The sequence below is a fragment of the Rhincodon typus genome, chromosome 27, assembly GCF_021869965.1.
Source record: "Rhincodon typus isolate 14 chromosome 27, sRhiTyp1.1, whole genome shotgun sequence".
In the NCBI taxonomy this organism is placed as follows: Eukaryota; Metazoa; Chordata; class Chondrichthyes; order Orectolobiformes; family Rhincodontidae; genus Rhincodon; species Rhincodon typus.
The window spans coordinates 43,502,209-43,514,599 of record NC_063358.1 but is presented as its reverse complement, the minus strand read 5'-3'; the positions used below and the strand labels follow the sequence as shown (position 1 = coordinate 43,514,599).

The window sequence follows — 12,391 nt, the reverse complement described above, 5'->3', positions numbered from 1 at the left end:
TTCCCTGTGATCCTTAATGCTCACCAAGGATCTACTGTTCATCATGTAGTCCCTTGCCTTGTTTGTCCTGCCCAAGTTCATCATTTCACAATTATTCAGATTGAATTCCATTTGCCACTGATCAACCCATCTGACCAATCTGTCTATGTCCTCCTATGTTTGATAGTTTCACACCTCTCGAGCCCATAGTCACCAGCATCATAGTCACTTGATGCTGAAATCAACGCACCAATTGAAAAAGCTGCACCTGATATCTCCAAGCTTAGTAAGGGAGTATGAACAACAACAACCTGAATGAGAACACCAACTGTGAGGTCTGTGTCCTCAGCACACTCCTCTACAGTGATGAGAGCAGAACAACATATAGTAGGGAGGAGAAAGGCTGAACAGTACTCACCTTCTCTGTCCCTGAAATATCCTTGGAATCTCTTGACAGAACAACATCATCAACTTAGTGGTACTGAAATGTACTAATTTCACCAGAATATACTCATTGTGAAAGCCAACGACATCTGAGCTCTGCCAACCACATTCATCAAAATCAACCTTTTATCCAAAGATCTGCACAGTGAACCGGCCACTGGGCCATGACCTCTTGGATACCTGTACCTCCACTATAAGCACCCCTATAAATTGGAAATGAAGATGTGGATCTTGACCCTGACATCTGGGATAGAGTCCTCTGGAGGCTGACTGTTCAGAAGGGCAATGGCAGAGATGAGCAGAAATGAAAAGTCCAAGTGGCTGAGAAGAGGGATCAGAGCAAACAGGTGAGTGAATTGTATATTTTCACAGCTCACTGTCTCCCTCAGCATTATATGTGGCAGAGATCATCATGTCAGGGTGGGGGTCCTGAACTACACTAACAATGCTTCCCACGGAGTTGATCAGCACTGTGCAAACAATTGTCTTAGGTGATACAAGCTCCAGTTCCATCCTGCATGGCATCCTTATCCGAGAAAAATCTACTGATCACAGTTTTGAAGCTTCAATTACTGTCAGCATTGATGGCTGCTGAGACAGAAAGTTCAAGATTTTCACTAGCCTTATGTGAAAATGTGTTTCCTCATTTCAATCCTAAATAACCTGTTTCTAATTTTGTATCACTCAACCATTTCTATTAAATCATTTTATCTCATGGAGATCCCGCTCAGTAATTGGAACTTTAAGCTTTTTTTTTAATCCTGCCATACCAGATTTGTTTCTTTACCTCCCACTTTTTCATAGAAACATATAAAATCCTAATTGGACTGGACAAGCTACATGTGGGAAGAATGTTCCCAATGTTGGGGAAGTCAAGAACTGGTATTTCAGTATAAGAATAAGGAGTAGGCCATTCAGTCTGAGATGAGGAAGAATTTCTTCACTCAGAGAGTTATGAACCTGTAGAATTCTCTACCACAGAAAGCTGTTGGTGCCAGTGTATTATATATTCAAGAGGGAGTTGGACGTGGTCCTTGCAGCTAAAGGGATCAAGGGGTATGGAGAGAAAGCGGGAGTGGGATACTGAGATTACGTGATCAGCCATGATCATATTGAATGGTGGTGTAGGGCTATGAACCTATCTTCTATGTTTCTATTCCAACAGAAGGCTGCAGGGAAATTTTACTTTACATTTTTCTATATAAAAAGCCAATGAACAGACTGTGCACTTCCAAAATTCTGACCCCGGATACTGATTGTCAGTGAAATGAGCAGCTCCTGCCAGGAGATGACACTTTTGGACCCGGACTTCGATTTGTTGTTGACATTGGCTGAGTTTGTTCATTTTTCTACATGAAATCCAAAAAGAAACGCTAAACCAGTCAAAGGAAGCCTGTACAGTTTGTATATATGTGATTGCAAACATGGAGTAAGAAAAGCTTTTCTGTCAATTGGGTTACATACAATGCTGAAGAAATGTAAACAGACAACAATAATGTGCTGCATAAAGGGAAGAGCCTGTATTTTATTCATGATGCTGAATTAGTGTTGGAAGAAGCTGATAGGTACAGGGGAATCTCAGTATAGCAACAATGATCAAAAACAATGGGATGTTGATCTTCAGCAACCAGAAGAGGACAGAATAAGTTTGAGAGAGCAGTATTAGTCAAACTGTACGAGTCTTGTCAGATCAGATCACGTCGTGAGCATTAGGTCCAGTTCCTGTCATCAGGAAAGAGGAGTCTGTTAGGCATTGGCATTAATGAAGGTCGAGACCTGATGCTGATTACATTGTCCAGAGTCTAGGTTATAGAGAGAGATAGAAGGCACTGAACTTTTTAGCCTAGAGCCAGAACACCTGACAGCTGGTATTATGGAGGGATAGAAAATTGAAAATCTTGTGAAAAAAATGAGGGAATTTACTTCAAATTGAAGTATGAAAGTTAAATCAGGAGGTACAGGTTCAAACTGGAGAAAGGGAATCTCACAACTGATGTCAAGAAATTCTCCTTTACACAGTGATCAATATATTAAATAAACACCCAGAGGGGCAGAATCCCTGAAAACATTTATTAAACATTTGGATACTGTAAAAGGGTGATTTCAATGTTCTGTCTGAAAAGGTGAACTGATTTGGAATGTGAAAAAAACCAAAGAACTGAACAAGGACTGAAACAAAAAAAATTGAGGGATGGGTCTGGGTGGGATGCTCTGAGGGGCGGTATGGATTTGTTGGGCCGAAGGGCCTATTTCCACACTGTAGGGATTCTAAATTTTCTAAATCTAAAAACAGAAATTGCTGGAAAAATTCATCAGGTCTGGCAGCATCTACAAGAGAAAGCAGAAATAATGTTTCAGGTCCAGTGACCCTTCTTCAAAACTGAAGTGAGCTTGAAAATGATGGTTTGTACGCTGTTGATAAAAGAAGATGGGAGCAAGTGGAACAGATTGTGAGGGTGCCAAAAGCAAAGGATAAAGGGGATATTAATGGTGGTACAGGAGAGATATAGATACAAAATACTGCCAATAATAAACATGTATAATGGAAAATAGATTATCGTTGCTGAAAGCAAATCATTACAAACAAGACAAGGGGTTTTTGATAACACAATGTGGAGCTGGATGAACACAGCAGGCCAGGCAGCATCAGAGGAGCAGGAAAGATGACATTTTGGGTTGTGACCCTTTCTCAGAAATGGGTAGTTGGGAAGGGTGCTCAGAAATAAGTAGAGAGAGGAGAGGTGAGGCTGGGGAAGGTAGGCAGAATGGTGATAGGTGAGTGTAGGTAGGGAGTGGTAGGGATTGGTCAGTGAGGTGGGAGGAGTGGATAGGTGAGAGAGAAGATGGACAGGTTGTGTCAGGTCAAGGAGGCGGGGATGAAGGGAGGGTTGGTCATGGGATGAGGCCAGGGATGGGGAGATTTTGAGACTGGTAAAATCCACATTTAGGCCATTGGGCTGTAGGCCCCTGAGGTGGATTATGAGGTACTGCTCCTCCAGTTTGTGGGTGGTGTTATTGTGACACTGGAGGAGGCCCAGGGTGGACATGTCATCCAGGGAGTGGGAGGAGGAGTTGAAATGGTTCCCAACGTGAAGGTGTTGTTGTTTGTCACGAGCAGAACGCAGGTGCTCTACAATGTGGTCTCTGAGCCTCCGCTTGGTCTCACTGATGTAGAGGAGGCCACATTGGAAGCAGTAGATGCAATAGACCACATTGATGGATGTGCAGGTGAACCTCTGTCTGATGTGAAAGGTTTGTTTGGTGCCTTGAATGGAGGTGAGGGGAGAGGTATAAGGGCAGGTGTAGCACTTCCTGTGGTTGCAGGGAAAGGTGCCGGGGGTGGTGGGGCTAGTGGGGAGTGTGGAGTAGACGAGTGTGGAGCGGGCATTTTTGTATGCATGTGTTTGTATGTTTGTGAATATTGCTGGGGGCGAAGAGAGGAGGTGTAATCAACATAAAGGACAGTGTACATTCCCTGAGTTTGTTGAATTAATTGCTGAGTCCTGAATGCGGTAATGTACCTAAAGTGGAAAATGAGATGCTGTTTCTTCAGGCTGTATGGGACTTCATTGGAACGTTACAGGAAGCCTAGGACAAAATGTTAGCATGAGAGCAAGATGCATTATCGAAATGGCAAGGAATGCCATTGTCTTCCAGCACTTCCTATTTTTATTACAAATCACTGGCATCCTCAGGTAGCCTTGGTGATCGCTTTGCATAACATCTACGTTCTGCTCGCATAAAAGACCCTGAACTACCCGTTGCCTGCCACTTTAATGCACCACACCTGACCAACATGTCTGTCTCTGGCTTGCTGCAGTGTTCCAGCAAAGCTCAATGCAAGCTGGAAGAACAACACCTCATTTTCCATTTGGGGACCCTGCAGCCCTCCAGACTCAATATTGAGTTCAATAATTTTAGGGCCTAAACTCTCCAACACCCAGCCCCCTACCCCACACACCAGGCCTTGTTACCACATAGCTTGCCATTACACACTACCTGTTATTAGTCACTAATAGTCCCCATTAACAACTATTCACCCTCCCAGCCAGATCGTTATCAACTGCTTTGTCTGTCCAACTGCTCTTCTCTCTCTTCAGGCTCTATTCTATCATTTACTCCCCCTTCCCTTTTCTCTGCATATAAACTGACGTGTTCCCAACGAGCATCAGTTCTGAGGAAGGGTCACCGGACCCGAAACGTTAACTCTGTTTTCTCATTCACAGATGCTGTCAGACCTGCTGAGCTTTTCCAGCAACTTTGTTTTTGTGTACTGGCATCCTCAGGATTGCACTTTTATTTGGGACCTTGTGATTGTCTGTTTTCTGACTACATCTCATAAACCTCCAGCCCTGAATGCGACTGAAGACTGAAATCTATTAAATTATAAAATACATAGATAAGGTTGATGGTCAGAATCTTCTTCCCAGAGTTGAAATGTCTAATTTAAGGTAAGAGGGGGAAAGAGAGTGGTAGGAGTGTGGAATGCGCTGCCGGGGTGGTGGAGGCAGATACAAAAGGGGCATTTAATAAGCACATCTTTGATAAGCACATGAATATGCAAGGAATGGAGGGATATGGGCTAAGGGCAGGCAGAATGGAATAGTTTAATTTTAGTTCCTGTGCTGTATTATTCTATGTTTTATGCTTGTTTTATTTCCTAGCAAATTCTCAATCAGATAGACTGAGGATTGAGATCTTACCCATCAGAGAATCAGCAAGACCAGTGATTAGGACACATTTAACTTGTTAACTATTGGAGAATGAGTTAGAACCAGGATTGGAACCTTCACACATTATCTTCAGATCAGTGTTTCCCAGGCCAATCTCTCACCTTGAATCCTTTGGAAAGTTGAGCTCATCTGAAAATCTGCTATCGGTACTTAACTTGCTGCAGATCCCATTTACACATCACCTTGCTGACCTACTTTGGCTCCTAGCGTGCAACACTTCAGGTACAAATTTGTCAATCCTATATTTCAATTCTTTCATTTACTTTCTTTTTCTAACTCTCTAACCTTCTGATGTCCTACAATCATCTCACCCAGTTCTTTACATTTCACTATTGCTACCTAAATGTTAAACTGCCTGGGCCCAAAGCTCTGGAATGTCTTCCCCAAATCTCTCTGTATCATTCACTTTCTTTAAAATGCTTTGTAGAACCAATCTCTTTGACTGAGGTTCTGGCCACCCAAGCTAATAGATTCTTAGGATTATATTGTGTCTAAATGCCTCTGAATGATTTTGCATGCTGTCCATAAATGCAAGTTATTGAGGTGTATTTGTGATTTTTATGTCGCGAGTTCAGCTGCTATTTTTCATACAGCAAGATCCCGCAAAGAGCAATGAAATAAATGATCAGATAATTTCATTTTAACGATGATGATTGAAAGATAAATATTGCACAGCACAGAGAAGTCCTGTCTTCGTAGAATAATGCCATGGGACTTTTTAGTTCAACCTAAATTTTTCATTATGACATGTAGGGGATCCAACAAGGGACAGTGCAGTGCTGGGACCTACTATTGGGGAATAAATCCAAATAGGTGGCCAAGGTGGCAGTGGGGCACTGTTTAAGTGATAGCAACCACAACAGTGTACTTTTTAAGTTTGTTATTGAAAAGGAAAAAGATAGTTTGTAAAATAGAGTTTTGGATTGGGGGAAGGCAGTTCTCATTGAAATAAGGGTCACCAGACCCGAAATGTTAACTCTGATTTTTTCTTCACAGATGCTGCCAGATCTGCTGAGCTTTTCCAGCAACTTTGTTTTTGTTGCTAATTGAAATAAGGTTACATCTGACCAATGTAGACTGCGAACAGCTACTTGTGAGTAAGTTTATAGGAGAATAATGTACAATGTTCAAAAAAGAATTGGGGAGAAACAGGCCCAACATGTTCCCTTTAGGACCAACAAAACCAGGGAATCCTGGTTATAGGAACAATGTAGGAAGAAAAAATAAGATTTTTAATGGGTGAAGTGGAAGCAAATCAACAGAGGCCCTTGTGAAGTATATAAAGTGCAAAGGGGGACTTCAGAAAGTGATTAGTAGAGCAAAAAAGGGGCATAAACACACAGGCAGGTAAGATTAGAGAGAAATCCAAGATATTTTATAAGTGTATCAATGGGAAGAGCATAACCAGGGAAAGAGTAGGGCCCATTAGGAGCCATTGAGACAATCTGTGCGTAGAGCCAGATAACATTGGTAGGGTGTTAAATGAATACTTCACATCTGTTTTCACTCAGGAGAAGGAGCATGTCAGTACAGAATTCGGGAAGAGGAGGAGGTATTGGAGGTTTTGGTGGTTTGAAAGGTGGACAAATTCCAGATCCAAATGAGTTGTATCTCCGGCTGCTGTACCTGGCAAGGGAGGAAATTACAGGGGCTCTGACTCAAATTTTTAATTCCTCTCTTTTCCACAGAGGAGGTGCCAGAGGACTTTTCAAGAAGGGTGGAAGAGATAAACCAGGGAATTATAGACCAGTGAGTCTTACATCAATGATAGGAAAGCTATTGGAGAAAATTCTGAAGGAGAGAATTAATCTCCACTTGGACAGGCGAAGTTTGATCAGGGATAGTCAGCATGGCTTTGTCAGAGGGAGACCATGCCAAACTAATTTGATTGTATTTTGAGGAAATAGCTAGGAAACGGCCTTAAGTCACCTGTTCAATTCTGGTTCTAAGGAGTCTCGGCTTCCTTTGGGGTGGTGGGGTGGCACGGTGGCTCAGTGGTTAGCACTGCTGCCTCACAGCACCAGGGACCTGGTTCAATTCCAGCACATTCTCCCCATGTCTCTGTGGGTTTCCTCCGGATGCTCTGGTTTCCTCCCACAGTCCAAAGATGTGCAGGTTAGGGTGGATTGGCCGTGCTAAATAGACCATAGTGTCCAGGGTGGGAAATTCAGGGATAGGGTAGGGGGTGGGATGCCCTTCAGAGGGTCGGTGTGGACTCAATAGGCCAAATGGCCTGCTCCCACACTGTAGGGATTCTATGATCTATGTAGATAAGTACATGAAAAAGTTGCCACTTAGGTCACTTTTAATCTTTGTCCTCTTGCCTTAAGGCTATGCACTCAAGTTTTGGACTACCCTACTCTGGGAAAAAGACTCTGGCTATTCACCCTATCCATGCCCATCATGATTTTATAAACCTTTATAAGGTCACCATTTAGCCTTCAACACTCCAGGCAAAATAGCCCCAGCCTATTCAGCGTCTCCCTACAGCTCAAACTGTCCAAACCGGGCAACATCCTTGTAAATTTTTCTGCATCCTTTCAAGTTTAACAATATCTTTCCTATAGCAGGGAGACCAGAATTGAAAGCAGCATTTCAAAAGTGGCCTAACCAATATCCTGTACAGCTGCAACATGACATCCCAATTCCTATACTCAGTGGACAGATTAATAAAGGCAAGCATACCAAATGCTTCTTTGCTACCCTGTCTACCTGCGACTTTACCTTCAAGAACTATGAACCAGAGGCAATGATGCCCAGAGAGAGTCAGAGTCACACAACACCAGGTTATAGTCCAACTGGTTTATTTGAAATCACAAGCTTTCTGAGTACTGCTCCTACATCAGGTGAAGTGGAGGGAAGCACATAGGCACAGAATTTATAGGCAGAGAGATAATTGCAAAATAATTCCAGGAAATTAAAAGTGTCAAAAGATAGTACAAATGATGTGAGTGGAGTGTCGACAGGGTGAATAACAAGTCTTTGCAGGTGATCAAAAGTGTCAGAGACTGTGAGTAAAGTGTCAACTGCTGAATAGCAAGTGAAGGGATGACCTATGATCTGATTAATTAAAGCAGAGAGTGAATTACAAAAAATCAAAAATAAGATGATGCTAGAGACAAACCAAATGGCTGGAATAACATGATAAGTACAAGAGTCACATGATGAGGTTCTAACCAAAGTTTCAAATAATCCAAAACTGTACAAACTAATTAAGGTAGAGAGATAATAACAAGTTATCAAGGTGATGGTGTTAAAATAGAACAGTAATGAAGATTTTGCAAACACAGAACAGTATGGTGGGGTAGCACAATGTGAACACAAGATCATGGCTAAGGCTGTCCTCATGGGTACGGAACTTGGCTATCAGTTTCTATTCAGCAATTTTGCGTAGTTGTGTGTCTTGCAGGCCGCCTTGAAGGACGTTTACCCAAAGATCTGTGGCTGAATGTCCTTGATCACTGAAGTGTTCCTCGACTTCCTCCGTTCATCCATCGTAGTAGCGTCTGCATTGTCTCGCCAATATACCATGCCTTGGGGCATCCTCTTCTCTCTTGCAGTGTTTGAGGTGAACAACATTGGCCAAGTCACATGAGCATCTGCCGCGTATGTGGTGGCTGGTGTTCCCATGCATGATGGTAGGATATAGATGTTATTGGTCAGACAGAAAGCAGTCAGTCCCTGAGAGGGGCAGTGAGGGTCAGAGAGTCAGTGTCATAGAATCATACTGCGTGGAAACACAGCCTTCATTTCAACTCGTCCATGCTGACCAGAGAGAAGGCAGTCAGTCCCTGAGAAAAAGCAGTGAGGGTCAGGGAAAAGGCAGACTGTTGGGGCTTGCCTGTTTGTGTGAATAATATGTCATTAAGTAAGTGTTCAAATTGTTAACAACCGCTATTTTGGATAAATAATTTCTGGCAGCTGAGAAGGATGGAAACACATCATTAACTGAGCCAAGAGTCTCACCTACTCCAAGTAGACAAACAGAAGGAGGATCAGAAATTTTATCCATCATAGTTTTATCTTAGTGAACAGAATGGACCAGGTCCAATCTTAGCTCCAGTCTGTTTCCTGAGATACTATGGGATAAAATTCCAAAAGAAGATATGTTTGTTAGGAAGCAACACAGGCTGGTGCCAGTTGAAGTCAATGGTTTCACCGCTGTCTCACCTCAGTGCATGAGGAACTGAGGAAGGCCAGAATTTACACAATGAGGGCGTGCTCTGTTCTGTACCACAGATGTAAACAAGAACACAACAAGTCCTGCTGGCTGGGAACACGGAAACTGATGATGCAAAAGCATCCGTGTTGGATTTCCCCAGGAGCTCAGAGCTAAAGCTGTCAAAGATATTTGTATGTCATGGCTGGGGGCTGTGGTTTGGATGTGATTGAGGATATTGAAAGTTTATGTAACTAAAAAGAATCATTGCTGCTTAGATATTGTCTCCATCTATATGCTGGCAACAATTCATGTAATGGTATCCAGGGAGAGTGTGATGGCATTTAGGGATTAGGAACTGTGATTGAGTGCTAGCCTAATATGATCCAGGACTGAGGGTCTAGGACTGGAGCTCTCAGCGGGGGAATACAGTGGAATGGCTGACTGCCAGCTCCCAGCAGCTCCACCAGGAGAAGTGGTCACTGTTGGTACTGTGTCCTGCCCTCGACATCCAGGATCTAGATGTGAATCATGTGAGATTTATGAGGGGTCACCATTAGAGCTGGAACTGGCAGGCTTGAGTGAAGTGTCGGAGAGAGGGGAGGCAGGATTAACAAGCCAGGATAGAGAAGGGTGAAAGGGGCATCACCTTGTTAGGATGGCCTCTGGTGGGCTAGGGGAACACATAAAAAATGCCAATAAAAACTTGTCCCTTAGAGAACAATGACTAAGCCTGCACCAGCCCACACAATTAAAGCTGCAGACATCACACATGGCATGCAACAAGGTCCTTAAGTAGTTATTAATTGCAGAGGGTCAGGGATTGGGTAGGCATTGGTCAGGATGCCTAGTGGATTTTACATGACTCCGCCCCCTTTAAAATCACTGTCAGGAGAGTGTTAAATCAGGTCCATAGTGATATTGAAATTATTAACATCAAGCCAAGAAGATTATTCTTATGTTCTTAATTTCACTTCATGGTTCTATTGTCATGGTTATACGGTCCATCTAAGCTCTTCAATCACTTCATTATCTTAAAGTGTTACCAAACCAACATCTCTCAGACTTTAAACATATGGATAGATAACAATTCATCCACTAGGCCTGATTCATAGAGCATTTCTGATCAGCAGAATTGAAAGGTTTTTAAATTAATTGTATACCGATTCCATTATCAATGACAGACTTGGATAATTCAACTCACCTTCCACCCATTCTTTTTCTTTTGTTCTCTCCACCAGGAATTACCTGAGTAATATTTTTCTGATAGTTTTATTCCATTCAACGCCTATGGTTATTCCTGTGTTTTGTGAAAAAGTTTTACATGGGGTTACATGTGATTATATAGGATACAGCACAGAAACAGGCCATTCAGCCCAATATCAACATTTCTGCTTCACTGTAACTTTGTGCCATCCTTCTCATCTGTATCTATTAGCAAACCACTTTATTTTCTTCTTCCTTATAGGCTTGTCTAGTTTCCAATTCAATAGATCTATCTCGAAGTTCCTTCAGAATTCTCTATTGGAATTCTCAATGACTGTATTATAGTAATGGCACCAAGTCAACATGTTCCTTGTGTATGAACTATAGAAGTACCTTTATCATTTTAGGTCACCCCGCTGGCATTCTTTCCAAGAGCAAAGAGACTTAGCCTGTCAATCTTTTCCTAAAATATTTCCCCATACATCTTTGTGATCATCCTTTTAAGCCTTCTCTGCCATTCTGCAGTGCCACAATATTCCTGTTTAATAATATAGTGACCATAATTTTTTGCAGTTCTCTAGATGAGGTTGAACCAAGATTCAATAAGCGACTGCTAACTAACATAGAAGCCCACAGAATGGAGGGCAAATTACAGACATGGCTGGGAAATTGGTTAAGTGACAGAAAGTAGGAATAATGGTTAGATACTCAAATTGCCAGGATGCAGTCAGTGGTGTCCTACAAGAATATATGTTAGTGCTTTAGTTATTCACATTATTTATTAATGACTTGGATAATGGTGTAATAGTCATACATCTAAATTTTCTGCTGACACAAAGTTAGGCAGCACTGTAGATGTAAAGGTAGAGTTGCCATGGTCTTACAAGATCATAGGATGCCTTCTCATTAGAGAGAGAAAACTGGTGATGGTTTAACCTGATGGTCACCATGCCTCAGGTGAGGGGAGAGGTTGAGATGGAAAATCCTTCATAGCAACCTCAGCCAGTGTAGGAATTGAGCCCACATTGCTGGCATCACTCTGCATCATAAACCAGCCAGCTAGCCAACTGAGCCATGTAGATTATCAAAGTTACAAAGTTACAAAATTACAAAGGGATATTGATAGACTGGGCGAATGGGTAAAATTGTGGCAGATGGGTTTCAATGTGAGCAAGTGTGAGGGTATCCATTTTGGACAAAAAACGAATAGATCATGATACTTTCCAGATGACAAAGTTAAATTCAGTGGATTCCAAAGAGACTTGGGGGTTCAGCAGCATAGATCACTAAAATGTCACAAACAGGTGCAAAAAGTAATCATAGAATTCCTACAGTATGGAAGCAGATCATTTGGCTATCGAGTCTAAACTGAAGAGTATCCCACCCATTGCCACCTTGTTCCCATAACCCTGCATTTCCTATGGCTAATCCACCTAGCCTGCACATCCCTGAACATTATGGGCAATTTAGCATGGCCAATCTGCACATTTTTGGACTGTGGGAGGAAACCGGAGCACCTGGAGAAAACCTATGCAGAATGTGCAAACTCCACACAGACAGTCACACAAGGGTGGAATTGAATCCAAGTCCTTACGCTGTGAGGTAACAGTGCTAACCACTGAGCCACTGTGCCACCCCAAGAAGAACTTTCCTTATATTTTTTCACTACTTAGACATTTCTTTATATTGTTTTTCAGATTTTTTTTTAAATCCCTCCCTGGAATTTAAATAGCACCTGCTATTAATCTAATAATAGGCGGCGCGGTGGCTGAGTGGTTAGCATGAATCAGAGATAGTAGGAACTGCAGATGCTGGAGAATCCAAGACAACAAGGTGCAGAGCTGGATGAACACAGCAGGCCAAGCAGCAT

The 12,391-nt window shown here is 42.3% G+C and overlaps 1 long non-coding RNA gene across 1 annotated transcript in view; it reads right to left on the bottom strand.

Annotated features, from left to right (window-relative positions):
- Positions 1-10,516: 10,516 nt before the first annotated feature.
- LOC125486276 overlaps positions 10,517-12,391 on the bottom strand; it is an 8,473-nt gene continuing 6,598 nt past the window's right edge. The window contains exon 3 of the long non-coding RNA XR_007264947.1: positions 10,517-10,615. This is a non-coding gene — a long non-coding RNA (uncharacterized LOC125486276). The remainder of the gene's footprint in view (positions 10,616-12,391) is intronic.